This window comes from Merops nubicus, unplaced genomic scaffold, assembly GCF_000691845.1.
Source record: "Merops nubicus isolate BGI_N331 unplaced genomic scaffold, ASM69184v1 scaffold13343, whole genome shotgun sequence".
Lineage (NCBI taxonomy): Eukaryota > Metazoa > Chordata > Aves > Coraciiformes > Meropidae > Merops > Merops nubicus.
In genome coordinates, this window is record NW_008599662.1 from 28,521 (window position 1) to 48,655 (window position 20,135).

A 20,135-nucleotide genomic window follows, 5' to 3' on the forward strand; every position below is an offset into this window, starting at 1 on the left:
GTCCTGAAATTGCTAAGGAGTTCCCTTATAGTTAGATATACACTTGTCTTTTACCTCTGAGTTGGGGACCTGTTGCAGAAGTCAAAGATGGTACTTGTCCATATCTGTTTTGTCTCTGCTGCACTGTTTCATGAATTTAGACCTGGGTTTCCAAAGTCTGGGACCCAGGACTAAAGGCTGTGCTTTCATTATGTGGGTCTGCAGGCAGAGGATCAGGTTTGGACGTGGCATTTCCTAGACCCCATCTTACACATTCCTTTATACATTCGCTCTCTATTTCTTTATTTAGACAGATTTGGGCCATATTTGGGTGGCTTTCCTATGTTATTTTGAGAGAGGGTTTTTACAGAGCAAATTAAATCCTGAATGGATCACATGACATTTTGAGCATATTATGTTACATTAATGGAGTGCTCAGGTTTTGCATTTTGCAAGGTCCTGAGTCTTAGAAAGACTCTGCTTTTGTAGCCTTGAATAAAAAATTCCAGTTAGTAATGCCTTCTGATATTTCTTCTAGGCCTGCTTAACACTAGCTGTGTGGACCAGAAGAACATCTCAGTAGGTCTTCATATATACTTAGCTTTAAATATAGCAGCTACTTGCAGGCTGCTGATTCCAAGGGTGAATCAGATTTTTCATTGGGCTCACAGAGCCACGTGCCTGACTGGTTTCCCCACCTTGGAGGTTTGGATGCTGCTGTCTCAAGTGTTTGCTTTGCAAGCTACCTGGTTATGGGCAAGTGAGATAGAGGAAGGAGAGAAAAAGGAGAAAGGTAAAAAAAGTAGCATAACAGCCAACTTGTTACAACTGGTTTTACCTAAACGTATGTAGGTAAAATAAGGGAGAGTTGCTTCATTCTCACTTGTGCATTGAGTAGAAACATATTTTCCTTTCTAGAAGAAAAGCAATGAGAGCATTAGATTGATACTATGCACATTTAAAAATGCCAAGGTCAAAGATCCTCGTGTTGCTCCTTCCACTCTCTGGGACTTAGTTTAATAATTAGGGCTTTAAAACTGTGGCTGGTCTTAACAGTTGCTTGTAAAAACCCTGCAGAAGCGAGCTGTATAGAGAACACAACCTGCCCTCTCGCGGCTTCGGGGAAAATTACCTGGTGACACCAGAAAGCTGTCTCTCTGCCTTTTAAAAAAGTACAGTCGTGGTCTAGCAACCAGAGACAGTTGTGTCCTTGGTGAAGGGAGGAAGCGCAGTTAAACTTTATATGAAATACTTAAAAAGGAAGAAAACTGAGAAAAAAGGAACACTACACAACGGTTGGAGGAAATCCTGCAGCAAGTCTGACTGCAAAGGTTGGTTTTGCAGGTTTTAATGTTCCACTCATCCCAAACTACAGAAAAGACATTTTTTTTTTTTTTCTGTTGCTGGCTTATGCAGGTGCTGGTAAATATCTGCAATCTATTGTTGCATAAATTGTACTGAAGCTATTACTGCCTGGGTGAGATGAAAAGGGACTCTTCTGTCCCATACCTGGAGGCAAAGGCTCCCACAGACTCCTAAGCTGAAGAAAACAATACTGAAAGCACAGCATGCCCAGTCTGCACAGAGCCCAGGACACCCTGGTGTTTTGGTCCTAAAAAACCAGCACAAAGCATGACCTGACCTCCTGGAGTCAGGGTGGGGTGGGAGCATGGAGCGGTGCCCACTGGGATGAGCAGTCAGCAGTGCTGGGCTCAGCACAAGCACCCAAATGGGGACAGGGAGGGCAGTGCCCACCAGGGACAGGGGTTGCTGGTGCCCATGGACCACCTCTGCCCAGTGCTTTTTCCTCTCACCTTCATAACAGAGCAGTCACCCAGCTCAGCCCAGGGAGAAGGATGGGGGACCAGCACATCCCTCTCTGTAGTCACCTTTTCCTCAAGACACTTTGCTGGCAGATGAGAGGTGCACTCCTGGGAGACTTCAATCTGAGATAGGTGTAATTATTACCATCCCTTCCCTTTAAAATAATTCCTGCATTAGTGCTTTCCTCAGACCAAAAGCTTTGAGCATGTAACACATAGCTGCAAATGAGATGTTTAAGCTGCAGAGAGTGAGAACTGCTCAAAATCATCCCTTTCTCAGTGTTTTTGTTATCTAGACAGCTCTATGTATAGGGCTTTTGTGTGGATTATCTTTCTGAGGAGTTTAATTCTCTCTAGTCACTAGTTAATGTCTCTCTCAATTTGCTGTATTGGATCTCTGGGCAGCTAATGCCTCTTTCTGAGTCATCCAGTGGGTCAGTGCCTAATTTTTTGACTGTGTAGTAAGCTGGTGGCAGCCACATCATCTCTTTCAGTCATGGCCTGTGCCTTTGTGCAAATGATTATCATGAAAATTCTCTGAAGGAATTAATGAAAATCTGTTTTCTGAATTAAATTAAATCTCATTGCTGGTTGTTCAGCTAAATGCTTGAAGAGGAATCTGTTCTGATTCTGCCTCTGATTTAGGGAAGAAGCATGTAAAGCAACAGCATCTTATGGCTAGTGCTGTAAAACTGGAAGTTGCAATGACTGGCTTTCTGCTTCTTCTAACTGCTTACTTCCCACTGCTTTTGGGAGAGGCATTGTGTGCCTTTGCTTGTGAGGGGTAGAAAAGGGAAAGAAGCAGATTCAAAGACTTCCAGCTAAATTTAGTAATGGAGATATACACTTACAGAACCAGGCATGCAGGCTGCTGGCAACTAGGAAGGAAATAGTACTTCAGTTTCCTAAATCTTGCTTTGGCCCTTTATGTAGCGTATGCAGCCAGTTAAGTGCCCTGCCCACAGCTGCCTGGAGAAATTCAGGTTACCAGCAGAGCTGCATCTGGGATCCTGCTCCAATGGAATGCTCCTGTAGCTGAGACACAGCTATGGGGAGATACTCATCTACCAGAGCTCTTTGCTAGACCTAGGCTTTCCAAGGTGTGAATGGCCAGAAGACAAGGAATGATACCAGTGCTGGCCATCTTTTCACACAGCAGCTCTTTCTTCTTGTGAGGGGCATCCACCTCTTCTCCTACAGGCTGGAAGACCATGGACATCAAGTTACCTCTACACTGGCTTTTGGATTAGGCCAATGTATAAGCCCTTGTCTTGCACAGATCCAAAATCATGCTGTGTTACTAGCAGGCCACCCTGCAAGGATGAAATGTGAGAAAAAAGCTCCAGGTATGCACCTAACTGCAGAATCTGGTTCGTTTTGCCTGTCTTGATCTTCTTCACCAGTTCTGACTGCTCTCATGATGGTGTTACCATCACCACATGTTTGCCTTTCACGCTTACTGGCCACTTTTATGCCCAGAGAGATGGGATTTGCAGATAGCAACTAAGGTAGTGAATGTGACAGGAGAGTGAGAGACTTGAACGTACCAAGCTATCCTGTGGAGAAGGAATAAGCAGTCAGGTCTCTTTCACAGCAGGTGATCCCTCCCTGTTTGTCTCTCCTCCCTTTACTGCCTTGTCGTCTCTGGTCTGTTGACAAACCCATGAACCCTGGAGCAACTTCAATAGCCAGTATGGAAATAAAGCACGTGCTGAGTCCCACCACTGTGCTTTGCAGCACTTCCAAGTGCCTGACTAAAGCAGGCACTCACTTGGTTTCCAGCTCAGATGAAGTTTTTTTCAGCCCTCACCTCTGCCCTCAGGCTTTCTCAGCTTAAAAAGCTCCTTTTTCAGCACTGTGGTTATGCCTGTGGTGGGTGGGTCTCCTTCTGTGGTTCCTTCTTTTTTGCAGTCATGCAGCAGAGAGCTCAGCTGGCTGTTTTGCCTGTGGTGAGTTGTATTTTATGTCAGCTGATGCCTGGGAGACCGGTGCTTCAATGTTCAGTGGTAGTGCCCCAGAGTCCCCTCTTGTGGCTCCTTTCACTTGTTGATGTCATTGCTGTGTCCCAGGCTGCTTCCAGGCCTGTCTCCCTGCCGTCCATCTCTGAGGGTTTGGTCCAGCCCATCTCTTAGCAGGTTTTTTTCTCTTCTGACTTTGAAGAAGGTCTCCTGAGGTTTCACTGGCTTTTTTCTTTTTTTTTTTTTTTTTTCTTTCCCCTGTGCCTTTTGCTTGAAAACATCTTTCAGCAGCTTCATTTTTACATGGAGGTGTTATTGCTCAAGTATCTGTAACAGTTTCACAGTTGCCTTCTCTGCCTGAATTAACTGAAAAGCTACTAAATTAGATGTTAAATGTTCAGAGGCTGTTATTGTCAGGAATAAGGCTGATGACTGGCTTCTTTTGGGCTGGTTGCCACCAATTTCAGCTAAAGCCTGAAGTGCTTATTAAACTTTCTTCATTGGGTTTCTTTTTCATTTTTGCCAGGCACTTTCAAACCGAGCCTAGCTTTTATGCAGAAATTCTTCCACTTTCTTTCATGCTGCTGTGTCCTGCCATCCCATGGGCAGAGGCTGCCCAGAGTGGGGAGACCTTGCCAAAGAGCTGCTGCTTTCTGCGTTGCTCTGGTTGGCTGTGCCTGAGGGGAGCCTCGTCAGGAGAGTCCCTGTGCTCAGCCCTTGCAGGTGCACATCAGATTTACTTCCAGTCCTTAGGACCTACATCAAGAACTGGCTTTGTGGTTAGCAGGTGCACTCTTGCTTGGCGTGCTACTCTCTCTGCTGTCCCCTTGGCACAGCTGTCCGGCAGAGATGTGAACAAATGGCTTCATTTAGAGCAGCTCTGAGGCTGTTCAGATTCGTGTCACAGCCCAAGGAGGTTGCATCTCCTCCCTGAGCCTGGAGATGGGAGCTTCAATGAGATGTAAAAAGACTGCTTCTTCTGCAGATGTGTACACCCACTCCGTGTGCCAAACCCTATGGGTTTAGAATTCAGCTTGGAGCTTTGAAAAATACCTCTCGTGAAGGCAAAGCACAATCCTTCCTGAGAAAAAAAAAGAGATGGATTTTCAACAGTAGGAAAAATCAACCTTTTATTCAGGCCTAGTACACTCATTCCTTTTCTTTTCCTTTCAATACTTTCCATGTGTAATCTTAGGGTAAGTCTCATGATTTTGCAAAAACAATGAAAGCATTTGGTTTTAATGTAGAATTCATTGGTTTTAAATGCAACCTCCCAATTAAAGATATTTAATCAGGGATGTGACATATGGAGAGACAGATGACAGAGCACAGAGTTCATCTACACTACACCTATCTGCTGGTAAGAAAGACATATACTCCAGTGGCTGTGCTAAGACAGATGAACAGAAAGATAAAAGGTATATTTCTACTTAAAACTGAAAAGGGAGGAAAAAAAGCAGCACTTTTCACTTCAGTCTTCCCTGTATCTAAATTTTTTAGCTCGATCAGGGGATTGCTAGTCTTGTTTTTCTGATGTATACTTAATTCTGTTATTCAGACAGAAGAATTTGTGTCATCTCCACACAACAGCCTGTCTCATGCTCATTTTTGCCTTAGTTCCTGTCAGTCATTCAGTACCAGTATGGTTTTTATCTAGAAAGCACATCTCTAGTATCACTGCACAAAATTGCTCCTTCCACTTTTCTCCAATATTCCGTGATTTATTTCATTTGGAAGCAAGGTAAGAACGGGTTTTACAGAGCAAAGTGAATGGAAATGGGAATTTATTGGACAACAAAATGACTCTTTGGAATACTGCCTTTGCCTGACAAGTTCCAGTAAATTCATTTTGCTGCTAGGGAACATCAGACTTTTTTCCTTCCACATTTCATGGAGCATGTAGTGGAGCAGCTTGCTGTAGACTAGAAATCCCTTAATTTTCAGTTGTGGCTGTGACATGGTTAAGGATCTTTGAAATTGTTTCAGGGAGCGTTCCCCCACATATTTCAACATTTCAGGGCACAGGTAACTACGCATACAGTGAGGACTACTGAATTGGAAATAAAGTTTTCCAAGCTTCAAAACAGTTGGGAAATGGAAAAAAAAATAAAGCCTATCCAAATTTCTGGTGAGTTTGCATCACAGGGCAGGATTGCCCCAGCTGTTTTCTGCTCAGAGGTACCCAGAGATTTCACTTCTCCTGGTTCCTCTGGAGACTTCTCCAGTCTCCCTCCTCTTTCATACTGCTTACCTTGTCTGCTTGGCTTTTTCAGCCTTGCTTTACAAATATATCTATTTCATCCCCTCTAACATATATATTAATACTTGTAACAGTGGGAGAAGGTAGAATGAGGCTTAAACCTAGCTGTGTTTTTAAAAAGCACTATAAAATGTGTAGCACAAATAGTTGTCCCATGTACTAACCATTTGTATTGTATGTACTCTTAGCCATTTTAAGTATAGTCAAGGTTAAAGTTAAAAGATTGAAGTTTTTAACATCTAATTAAGAGTTTTTCAGGAATTTCTGTATTTATATTCACTTTATTGATTGTTTTGTATTCATTAATGTCTGTGCCAAAACTGAATAAATGCATAATTGAAGAAAATCATTAGCCAGAAAAAAAAAAAGCCAAGAAAGAGAAACTTCATCTGAAAAAAAATAATATCAGGGACCATACTTGGCATCTTTATCTGTTTCATTTTAAGGGTATTTTTACTGGTACTCAGCTCAATTTTTTCCTCTTAATTCTATTATTCTGTGAGTCTTGGATTTCTTCCATTTTCCTTTCCTCTCTCTCCAATACTCACCATCTCTTCAAATAATCTATTTGCAGTAAAGAATCAAAGCTATCTTTTTGCAGGAGGCTAGTGCCTTCTCCAGGCCCCCCATATTTTTAATGCTCCTTTCATTGCACCCTCATCCCCAGACCTCCTGGCTGTGTGGGCTGCCCATCCCCACACTCCCCTCCATGGGCCACGCTCGGGCAGGTGAACCTGTTCTTAAAATTGAGCACAAAAATGGGCTATGGTCTCTCTGCTTATAAGACTGTATTATCTTTCATGCAGACCCAAGTTCCAGGGGAGTTTTTCATTGCATTTACATCTCAGTGCAAATACTTGACACCTGCACATTCTTCCTATTAGCTTGGCACCTGTATTTGATGGCTTCCTGGTATGTCTGAGCTTTGCAATGCATGAGAAAACATTTTCTCAGGCCTCAGCTTTTCCTGGATTAGTGACAACAGTAGATTAGACTTTAATATTAATGTTTGCCATCTACACTACCCAAAAAAGTCAAGTGAATGGATATGCATTTCACGTATGCAAATATGATATTACATTCAATAGTGTGTTAAAACAAGAGTGTGCCAATAAATTTAGTAAAGCTTCACAATTTAACATAACAATATAATTTCAATGCTCAGGCTGTTTTTCAAATATCATCTCTGTTTCTTATGGCATTCTTATGAAAAACACTGGCTGCTCATGGCTTGGATGGGTGTGCTGTTTGCTGGGTAAAACACTGGCTGGACAGCTGGGCCAAAAGAGTGGTGGTGAATGGAGCTAAATCCAGGTGGTGGCCGGTCACAAGTGGTGTTCCCCAGGGCTCAGGATTGGGGCCACTTCTGTTGAGCATCTTTACCAATGATCTGGACGAGGGGATCAAGTGCACCCTTGGTAAGTCTGCAGACAACACCAAGTTGGGTGGAAGTGTTGATCTGCTTGAGGGTAGAAAGGCTTTACATGAGGGACCTGGACAGGCTGGCTGGTTGGGCTGTGGCCAACTGTGTGAACTTCAAAAAGACCAAGTGAAAAGGTCTTCACTGAAAGGGTTGTCAAGCACTGGAACAGGCTGCCCAGGGCAGTGGTGGAGTCCACATCCCTGGAGGTATTTAAAAGATGTGTCGATACAGTGCTTAGGGACATGGTTTAGCAGTGGACTTGGTAATGGTAGGTTAATGGTTGGACTTGATAATCTTAAAGGTCTTTTCCAACCAAAACAATTCTATGATTCTAAAATGTAAAAGAACAGACCAGAACCTTTACTTGCCATTTAAATAAAAGCATCTGTTGTTTTCAAACAGTTAGCTAGTTACATTTTCACTTTTTAAAATACTTTCTCACATTTCATTCCACTTGAATTTTATTTGCATTCTGATGAGACAAAAGAACGTAATAGACTTGAAACATTTCACATGGTCATGAAACAAATATCAGAAATCTGGCAGAGAAAATGGTCCTCTGATAATGTTAGACTAAAGGGATTCAGTGGTGTTTGAATAGGCAGCTAGATTTTGGACATTTAACTGAGTCAAATCTCTAGCAATTCACATTTTCACTCTGTTCCAGCAGGGTTTAAGGCAAGGCACTATTAATTAATAGAATCTTACGATAGGTACCTGAGAAAAGAATAACAATTAAAAGGAGTTATTAATTGTCAGATTTTCCATGATTCACAGAAGACTCTATGCATTATTGCAGGTAATGTCTCTTCAAGCAAGTAGCAGAATTTTGAACTGGTGCTTCCACTAAGCTCTTCTATGATAAGCAATTGTTTTTTTTTTTCTCCTTGTAGAGCATGAAATATGCACAGCAGGCTTTGCCTTGTGTTAAGAAAATAAAGAATACTGCAAAATTATAAGAACATGGAAATAATTTTTCAAAGGCTGAAAATGGCAATATATATGTATATATATTTAAAACTCTGAAAACTCAGCATTTTGGTCTAGAATGGGGAACAAAGCAGTCTGCTCTAGACAAGCGAGTACATTTCCAACCCTGCTTGAACAATTTGTCCATGAATGCTGTTTTGAAATGAGCTGCTCACCCTCTGTTGAGTGACAGACATCTTCAGAAGGCAGCAGGCTTCATCTACCCTGGACTCTTAGTGTGGGTACCCACAAGTAGGTAATACAGTGCTCCTGGAGATGCTCAGGGGTGCCATGCCTTGGCTCCAGCCCCTCCCCCAAAAAGGCACGTGTTTACTGCTGCTCTGCATATTTGCCAGCTACACACAGATATCTTGGGTGCAATACAAGCTGTGACTCAATGAGCCCCACAAAAGTGCCCAGTGCCATTTAAGATATCCCAGAAAATCCAAGACATAACGAGTGGGATTAGAAGATGTGGACACAGGATATACAACAGATCCAGTGGGCAGCTGAACTGAACCCTCCAGTACCCAGAATGGCAACAGTGCTGATATTTAGACAACAAAACCTGTCCTCAGGCTGAGATTCAGTTGTCCCAAATCTAGGTTTGTACCAGGTTAGGGTGGGATTCGGCTCATCCAGATTTAGGAAATTGATTCTTTTGCCTAAACTTAGGCCTTTAATTTCATTTAAGGTTCTTGACACCGTCCCATCTGGACGTCCAGCTGCCAATCTGGAAGGGTACAGGGCCTCTGTAGGTCCTGTGTCATGTCTACTGGCTCTGAAAAGATGTCTTGGCTAGCCTAAGCTGTTTAAAGGGACACCGGACAGCCATATGTAGGCAGCTGAACAAAACCCTTAAACCAAATCAACAGAATAATTTTAAGGAGGCTGTATTGACAGTTTAAAAACCTAGTATGGAATCTTAGACTCCACTGCAGAAATCAGAATAAATCAAACTAGAATAGAGAAACAGATCCCTGTAATTTGCCAGATTCCACATCTCTTAAAGATAGATTTGCATTTTAAGACTCCTGTATCATGGGCAATCAGATGTAAAAAAAAAAGAGATGTTCAACAATTGAGATAAAATGTTACCATTAAATTAGCTCCCAACCTGATTGTTTTAAGACTACGAAGTAAGTCAAAATAACAATTGAGTATCATTTTAAAATCTATCTTACATGTAGTCACAGAAAGCTCTCACCTTTTGCAAGAGAATAAATAACTCCTGCCTGAAATTTCATCCTTAGATGTCATGCCTTTTGACACTTCCACAATGTTCTTCACTTCTCTGACAGATTTTAGGGAAACATGCCTGGCACCTAAATATAGCTGGAAAGAGAATGCTGTAAAATGAACTCCTCATAAATTATTTTAAAGATTCATTTTACCTCATGATTCTCCAATAGCTGACAATCATGGGATTTAACATTGCTGGCCTGCAGAGAGCACTTCTCATTTCACAGCCAAGAAACCACAAGACACAAGGCAGGTACTTACTTCAGATATTTATTGTAGTCCATCAGAGAATATCAAATCCCTGTTTTCAAACCACCAATATACATTGCCTTCATGGTGTGAGTGAAGGGTGATGAGAATGAGAAGAACTGATGAGCATGATTTAGATTTGTTTAACACATCTTGGATAAAAATGAATTGGACAATTTTAAGTCAGAGCAGTTATAGTTTTATTCTTCATACGGTAAAGCAATCTAAACAAAACCAATACCATAAAAATAACTAGAATGAATAAGGCATGTCAAAGTCTTCACTGAGGTGTCAAGTATATATATATACATACAGTACTGAATATTAAGCAACAGTGTAAAGATCGCCCCACACTTTATTATTATTGTAATTGTGAATAAAGTAAGTGTCATCAATGTTGACTGAGAGATAGACACTGAGGATTTAAGTGCAGATTTAAATGGTTAGTGTCAAACTTGTTGGATTTGCTTCTCCTGGCGCTGGAGCTGATGGCAAACTCTCACTAGCTTCAGTGGAAGGAAGACCAGAGAGGCTGGGGAAGCTGCTTCTGATCCTCCATTGCATAGTCCTCACACAGCGTAAATGACATTGTCCAGATTGCTGTAACACTTTTTAAGCTTTGGATTGAAAGAGGTTACACTGGGGAGCTGTTATCCATACACCCTGGGAATAGTTACCTCACCAAAAATGTCTGCTCCTGATTGCCTGTCTTTAACACTTGGGTTAATGGGCTATGCACAAACCACCTACTATGGCACCGTGCATGTCTATAATGGTTTCCAAGCTGAAGACAATCATGAATCATTCACACAGCTTATTATACCATGATGCCAGACCAAGGATCCTCTGTACTGTCAACAGAGAGAAGTAGGAGCAACATATATATGCACCTGCAGCAGGTGGAAAGAATATGTTTCCCTGTTTCTGTCTGTTGATAGTAGAGGCAGCCGAGATCTCGTGGCATTGGGCAGGTAGTTTGACTCCCTCATTGCTTTCTTGACGTTGCACGTGACAGTAGTTGCTGCAACTATAGTAGATGGCCTGCGTATGATTTTGTGTGTTGCATCAGTAAGACTTTCCTGACAAGCAGCCTGATGTTTTTCAGCTGAGATATTGCTCTCTCTGCATGGAGAGTTTGTTAATTGAAGATTCTATATTCTAATGCTTTACGAGTCCAATTACGGCAAGATTAATATAAAGGTCAATATATCTTCTTGTTTAACAGAGAAAAGTCTCTCTTTTTCTCATTATAAAGACAATGGGAAAAACTATGTTTTCTAACATTTTTAACACAGTGTTTTTGTGGAGATTCACTGATAAAGCGTTTACTGTGATTTTGAAAAGAATATCCTTAAGATCTAGTAGTTAGAATTAAACTTTCATGTAACGATTGGAATTTTATGTAATGGTGTCTTAACAAAAGCAAAACTTTGGCTAGTAATCAGTGACAATCAATTCAACTTTCCAACAAGCCATTGCAAATTTAAAATATGCACATGAATAAACAGTAGAATAACACTATGAGAGAAATAACTTGCCTTACACTGTCATCAATGAAAATACATATTCATTAATATATGTATACTATGAAGCAGGGAAACTAACAAAGTACAATCTGTCTGAAAAGCATTATGTGGATAATGTTTGCAGGCAAAAGGCAGGGCAAATAAAATTAATCTTTAAGGACACTAGTTATTGTCTCAGTTTGTTACTGAATATTACAATCCTATCCTAACTCTCAAATGCATTGTAAGCACTAAAAAAGGATTTTTCAGTAGGCAGCAAAAGAAAGTATTGATTTAGAAAATAAAATGTACGGCCTTTTCAGATGCCTTTGTCTAGTAGCATAATATTGCACCAGGCAAAACTGCCTTGGCTGAGCAGCAAGGTCTTCTCTATATTTCAGGAAGATGCGTTACCAAAAAATGAGTTTAATAGGAGGTCATTCATTACCTGGTAGTAATTTTAAGGTACATGAAAGAAGCAGGAGCAGCACTACAGATATATATATATATGTATGTATGTAAATGACTGTTAATACAACCCTTCCAACAAAATATCCCTGCAATCAAACTTTTCTTACTAATGGACAGGAACACAGTAGTTTACGGTTTAACTGTTCTGTGATTTCCAAATATCATCTTTAACACCCCCGACATGACAAACTGTGAAAGAAACGAGCTTGAGAAACGCAGAATTCATTATAAGTCTTGAGGGAAGAAATGGTATTTACATTACTGATCACTGCTTTGTGAAAACCACATTAGCTGTTGTGCACTGGGCTTAGTAAAGACTCAAGGGGAAATGGAAAAGCAATGGGCCGAACAGTACCGCCTGAGATCGTCTCGAAAATGTCAGACACTTCCCTCCTTCTTATCCACAGGGAAATCCAAATGCGTTTCTACTAATCAAAACTTTCTGGAAGAAAGTGTGTGGAAAGATGTGATGAAAAACCCCCAGTGGCTGTGGGGGTAATCCACTGGGTATTGTCGTGTCAATGTTATTCTTGGGGGAAGGACAGTGACGATTATAAATCTGTAGTTCAGTTAAGAGGGGTCAGATGATGCCATTGGAAGTAAGAGCCATTTTCCATGGATTATGAATTTCATTTTTTAAAAAAACACCTAATAGGATGACAGTTTCAATGATCAGTATTTCACCCAATTCATCTTTGAAGAACATATTTTCATAAATATAGAAAAGTCATCATTTAACAATTATCGAAGCCTGAAAGGAAGGAGGTAGGGTTCTAAAAAGCTCAGTGAGCTTTTACAAGTTTTTTTTTTTGTTCAAATAAAACCCAAGAAATAATGAAATTCATATCACTAAAGCCCCAAAATGCTATGAACGAGATACTAGGTTTCTGGTTTTATCTGGGTAGTTGTCTTTTCTTTTACGCTTTCCTTACTAGTGCCAGCAGATGTTCCAAAACAATTTCTGCAGACTCACACTTTTCGACAGTTATTTCAGGAAACTGCAACCACACTTACAGAGACACAAGCTACAATCATCTCTAAAGCACAAGCCCCTGCCTGGGACTCTCCTGGTTAGGTCTGTGTCAAGCATTCTAGTAAACGAAACCCTTCTAATATTCTTTTACATGGACTGGTTTGTGGCTGTATTTATAGAGATACATATGTGGGTATATGTGTAAATAAATGCATACACAGGGAGAGAGATGCATGCTCACGTGTACCATGTGAGTGTGTCATTCTCAGAAGTGCAAAAAAGGAAAACACAGTGGAAGAACAGGAGACCTAGAAGAGCCAACACTGAGCGGGTGCTTTACAGCTAGGGCTTTTGGTTTCTGCCACATTTCAAGTACCAACCCCCAAAATGTAGTTTGGGGAAAGAAATAGGACGTCCTCATTATGGAGTCCCAAGAGATGGGAGGGAATACCAAGGAATTTGATCAGCGGTATTCAGTTATTTTAATTATTTTAATGATCACTTTATTAATTTCAGTCAGAAATTAATTCAGAAAAGTCTTTAAAAAGTTCTCTTCTGTCACAACAATCAGCAGTTTTGCAAGAGGTGTGTTAGTGGTTTGTCAGTATTACCTGTGTATATTAACCGTGCCTTGTCTACCGACCTCTGAGAAGACACATATTTTCCTTCCAAGATACCTGAAGGGTATCTTTATTGCAGCTCTCACTCCTGAGGCACTGTAGTAATCTGCTTTCTGCCCTTTGGTGATGTGCACCTTACTCCTCATCAACTCTCTGAGCTGGCTTGAGCCCTGTGCACTTTCACCAGCCTTGGAGAGACATCTGGGATTGCAGGAGAGACCTGTTTGACCTCTGTCCTTTCTGCATATGCGCAGTGAAGGCAGTTGTCTAGCATGTTCATAACTAGGGTAGTCAACAGTTTAAAATGTCTTATAAGGAAAGATATAAACGTAACAGCATCAGACAGCATGCAGAACAATGCAGGTTGGTTGTACGTCTAGTTACAGCAGTCATTATGCTATGACCTCCCCAGATGGGTTCCATCTCCAGTTTCCTCAGTTCAGCACTGGCATGAAGAAGAGGCACCGCTGTGCAGACAAGGAGGAGGAGAGGAGAGAGCCTGGGTGAAGCCTGGATCCCCCACCTCACCAGCAACAAGTACCTCCAGGCGCTTAAGTGAGGTGCCTACATGACAGACCTTGTCATCCCAGGTTGCCTGTGCAGGGAAGAGAGCTAAGCCTCTTCCAAGATATGGAGGTGCCCATCTTATGACTAACTGTAGTGATCTAGAATGACAACCCTGGTGAGCAACCTGCTCCCTGAAGTGCCTAGTGCTAAATGGGGTGACTCAAGGCTCTAAGACACAACTGGTTTTCATGAAGACAGATGAGGTGAGAGGAAAAGGAGTCAGTTGGAAAGGATTTCAGGCCTGAGACAATGTAGAGATTGCCCATCAGGAAGGTCTTGTGCTCTTGGCAATGTCACTTCTTGCTTCCAAACTGTAAGTCTACGAGTGGACTGAAAGTGCATTTACAGCTAATGAAGCAGAGCTTTCGTAGTCTTTCTGCTGTAGTTAGTAATCATAAGGCTGTATATGATTGTAGTGGAAAGAAAAGTCTAGTGTTGCATCCGAAGTAATTATTATAAAAGGCTATATACAGAAAAAAATTCAATTGCATTAGCCCTACGGAAAGTGATTTAAGGCATTTTGCACAAAAAATATTGGGCTCTGTGAAACCTATCTCACAAATATATCAAAACGATCATATATATTCTTCTATTTCTGTCAATGGTACATTAATTCTCTGAAGTTACAAAGCCATAAAGAATCTTTGCCTTAAAAGTTCAAACTCTGCCTTGCTACACTGCTATATATATATATATATATACACATACACACTGCCATATGCTGCAAAATACTGTATCTTTGTAAGTAATGCTTAGAGATGGGAGAACTTGGAATTTTTCCTTAGCTTTTGTTTTGACTGGAACTCTCCCAAAACTGAAACTATACCATTTAGTTTCAGGTAAGATCTACAAACAGGATCTGTATATTTTTCCTAATTTTTTTTTTTTTGGTGTTATATTAGGCTGAAATGCTAAATTTGGATCAGTAGAAATGTAGGTTTAATATTTAATGAGATTTTTCCAGCCCAACACTATTTCTGTCTAAACCCAATTTTGTTCTAAACTTGACTTGCATTCAAATATCGCCCCTATCAATCCACATTTAACTATATTAAATGCTAATCTAGAAAAACAGCATCAAAACTGGAACCAACAATTTGCATGCTTTCAAGCAATGTTCATATACCTGGAGTCATAAAAGTTTAACAAGCAAGTATAAATGTCAATTGATACCAAATCAAGACATCTGACCTACTTAAACAACACCCTTTCTTTGAAATTGATAAATGCAACAAAAATGGTAGTGGAAATTAAATGATATTGCTCACCAACAAAACAAAGTAACCCAGGAGGAGTTGGTGTAAAAATGTCCATCAGTTTCTGTAGTTTGACATCTCTGAACACCTGAATGCAAATACTTCATTTGTAAATTTCTGTTTGGATTGGGTTGAAAAGAAGCTTCAGGATATTTTGGAGATGCAAGTGCTCCTTTCTCCCCCCTCAAGAACAAGAACATATTCACAAGTTATCTCCAAAATATTCCTGGAGCCTCAAACCCAGCTAAAAGCATGAAGTGGAAATCTGAACGCCTCTGACTTCTCTTTGGGTAGATTTTTAAGAGTGGGCACCACTCTGTAGCTCTTATGAGCAGACTAAGTTTGACCAAATACTTAAAATTAATCTGTGTTATCTAAAGACTGAAACAGTTTATCTGTAGTTATGTTACATGAATATAATGTAATACACACATAGCCAATGTGGAAGTAAATCAAATGAACCCCAGAATCTTAAAATAAAATAAAATAAAAGGGGAAAAAAGAATCCAACACTATACCTCAAAACAATCAGTTATGGAACTACTGTGAATTGTTTCCTGATGTTTTTACCTGTTCAGTTAATCTTGCTATAGAAAACCCACAAATTCTTTGCCATTGGCCTTGTTGGGTCTTCAGTGTGGCAAAAATAACAAAACAGAAACTGTATCCTGTATTTACGAGGAAGAAACAGACTTTTGCCACAACTGAATGAATGAGCCAAAATGTAGTCTGTAAGCTCTAATTATATGTTAGATTGCAAAAAAAAAATTGTCAGGATTTATGTCAGATGATCAAGAACATACAGGCAGCAAAAAATGTTTATAATAGAAAATAAAAGCTAAAGGTGGGGTCTGGTAAAGCCTAAAAAACCACAAAATAAGTAGATCAAATTTGTTGCTACGTCCTCTGTCTGAGAAGAGAAGCATTAAGTGTTACCAAAGGCACAGATCTGGGGAAGGGAGATAGAAAATCCAGTGAGCTAAAAATGACTGAAAAGATAGTTCAGCCTGGAGTAGAAAATGGTTATAGGGACACTGGAGACTCGAAGAGAGGTGGGATGTTTGGCATACAGGAGGACAGCCAGACAGGAGGCTTCAGTTCGAAATGTTTATTGTCAGGATACACGGATTTGCCAAAAAGGATTTTTTTTTCCCTGGAATGCACTAGCTTTGATGAACCACTCATTTTGAAAGATTTTTCAGGCCCAGGAAGATACTTTGAGGTGAGGAGTAAGGAGAGGAGGGAGGAGAAGGAGCACAGCGCACCTGTAACCTGGTGTGTGGGATATTTGGCGGAATGTGGCAGACCTCTACCAAACCTTGGCTGAATGACTGGAGTCTGGGCTTCTCCAAAGCCTCTGTGAGTGACATCTTCAGGCTTGAGAAGAAAACTCACTAGATGCATAGTGGAATCAAGTGATGTTTGTGAAAGAAAGGGACTATTGATACACAGAAATCTGTTTTAGTCAGCAAGCTCTTCCTCAAAGACACAGAATTAGCCAGTCTACCTGACAACTAAGAAGAGACAGGGAAACCTTGCAGCAAACTACAGAAGCACCACTGGCTTGTGAAACAACATTTGTGCCTTTGCCATGTCCAGGAGTGGATGGATACAGTTAGCTTACACAGAAAATCCACAGACAGGAGGTTGAAAAGAAGAGCTGGACAGCTGTGAGGAGCACCAGCTGTCCCTCATGTGATTCTGTTGTTAATCCCCCACAGTCATGTATCTGCTGGGTCTTACTGTGAAGTCATTGCTCCCATCACTCACTTCTCAGTTGTCTCTCTGACCCTCAGGGAAGAACAAACTCCACCCTCGGCAGGGACAACCTGCACGCTCAGGAGGGTCCTTGCCTCAGGTGACATGTGTGGGAACTCAGCAGAGCTCTGGAGATTTATAAAAGCAGCTCCAGGACTTGAGAGCAGCAGAACTATCTAAAAAACTAGCTTCTCACTTTGAAAAAGGTAAATTCTTTCCAGCTTCCCCAACACTTGGAACTGAAAGCCATACACTCTGTATTTTTTTCAAGGAACAAAATCTTACTGTTTTCTATTTCAGAGGAAGTGGTTTGGTCTTCCCTGGAAATTTGGCTTTAAAAGGTCTTCAGAGATACTGTCAGATGGTACTCCAATATATCTAAGATAAATTATTTCCATTCTGTACCTCTTCTTTTGCTGATGAGGAACGGATACTCCCTTTCCCTATCCTCTCCCCAAAAGAAAAGACCACCTCTTTTGGAAATGCAGCTTTTCTGAGTTTAATAAACAAACTGGATGCTGCCTACTGCTCACAGTATTAAACCTCACAGATTTCCTGGTGCCAGAATAAAAGAGGAAAAGGAAGAAGAAATCTTTTTCTTCCAGCACACCATGAGACAAAAGCCTTTCATGCATGTTACACTATTAAGTATCAACACTATATAATTAAAAATAAAGAAGAAATGAGAGCTGACTGAAATACTGACCCATTTTCTTGAAATTTTTCGATTTAACTGTGTAGACTTCAAGGTATGGACAAGCCTCTACGATTTTCTTCAACTTCCAAACAGTTTGGAGACCTTGGCTGTGGGGAAGCTGGGCAGAAACACTATGACTACTTTGGAGTAAAGTTTGGAAACTTACAGATGAGGATGTTCATGTCACTGCTTTTATGGACAATGTTGCTGTTTTATTGAGAATCAGAAAGAAATTAAATATGAACAGTCTCCATCAAAAAGGACTTAACTTTTTTCTCCCTGATTATAGTCAAAATCCTTGTTAATGACAAAGCTCTAATTTGCTTTGTCATGAGGACAGGATTTCAGACAGATGCAATGCACAAGTCTGTTATACACTCTCATAGGATGTACACTCAGTCAGAATTGTAAACTATTTAGTCAGTTTAGTAGAAAAAGTAGTAAGTACTGCAAGTGAACACTTCATGTATGTTGGCAGATTACCCTCAAGTAATTGTTTGGTTATATTGATCTGGACATTTGAATAGGATAAACTGTTGAAAAATGTTCTGATTGAATTAATTTGAGACTGCCTCTTTTATTTTCTTTCAAAAATCAGTTTTGAAGCTATTGGTTCTCCATCAGGCCTCCTATGCTGTGTAACAGATTGGAAAATGCTCACTATCATATTGTTTATCTTTCATGTACCCTGTTACCATGGTACTCTAGTCTTTATAACAGTTTTATCAGAAAAGGATCATAATTATACATGCTAATATAATCCTCACAGTCCACGTGAGTAGCTCTAATGTTCCATGTATCATCTGCCCTAATTTTCTTGGAAGTAGGCATTGCTGTGTCTATTACATTTTGACAATGCAATCTCAGCCCTACAACTAAAACTTAGCCTTTGGCCATTGAATTTCCATTTGACATTCTGTTTTTTGCAATTCTATGTAATATTCTACTTATTTATTCTCATCTGGCAGGTTTGAAAATTTATGACTTAGTATAGTAGCTATAGCTTTGTGGTCTTTGAAATGTGTATTTCTTCTTGATAGCTGAAGTCTGTCCAGACATTTGTTTACATAATGAAATCTGTAGAAACTTGATTTTCCCAGCAGAATAATTATAAAATTTTCTGTATTCAGTTTTAATGGATTATCTTTGGACATAAATTAAAAACAGAGCCCGCAACTTGCATCAGTGCTGTAATTTACTTTTCATGTTGAAGTAATAAAAGTCTCGGTGAATAAGTAGAGTTACACTTGACAATGATTCAGAGCCAGTAAACTGAAGGCAGATGCTGCCTGCTGACATGCTGTACGTGCAGTTCACCTTCCAAGAGCAGCTCCAGCTCACAGCTATTTTGCATAGATGCATTTCAAACTTCTTCACACATCTGTGGGAATCATCCTTCCTAAAAACCTCACACAACTGGGATGATTGGTATGGCTGAGACTCAGATTTTGGGAGCTTTTCATGGACAGAGCTCTAAGATGCTTCTTAGGGAATTAGGATAGATCAGCCCTTACCAGAACTCTGAGATACAGATTCCTCTGCTTCACCTCTTTAACAGGAAATCTCTACCCTCTTTTTTTTTCCAGGTCTTTCTGATTGTCTTTTCTGAAATGCCCCAGTTTAGCCAGAGTTTAGGTAGCATGCACTGCCATTACAGTAGTGTGTACTGAGTCAGCAGTAGAAAAATCTGCTCTGAACACTGAATTGGTGAGGATGCAAAAGCAATTTAATGAATATTAAAATGTAAAACTTTGCAGGAGTCTACAGCACTGCTTATGTTATTAATTGCACCTGATTTTTTAATAGCCTCTACTTTAAAAGAAGATAAAATGTCACGAACTTCTGGATTGCACAGCATAAAGGGTTTACACAATCAAAGGGTTTTTCCTTAGCAGCTAGGTCTTCTTTCTTGAACAAGGAGTTGTCTTCTTTATTGTTTCTTACTCTACCGGCCACTAACAAAAGAGAAGTATTTGAAGTCTAGAGTAAAAAATTACCTTAGAAGAAGAGTTATTGGATGTAGAGGATGTGCAAATAGAAACACTGGAAATTATTTAGAAATTATTTGAAATTATTAAAGACTGTCTTGCTTTTATGACCACAAAAGTGCTTTCTTTTCCTTCCCTGATTCCCAATTTAATTAGATTTAATAGCTCTCTTAATCTTGGAAAAAAAGCAATGTATGAAAAGAATATTCAACCTTCAGGGACTATTAAAGAAATGCATGCCTAATATCTCACACAAAGGCATCTCCATCTCCTGACAAGATATCACCATGCATAGTAGAAACACAGGAGGAGAATTAATATGGAAGACACAAAATTTCTGGCAGAACTCCCATGAGACAATCACATTTCAGCTAAGATTAGTCCTGTTTCTGGTTCA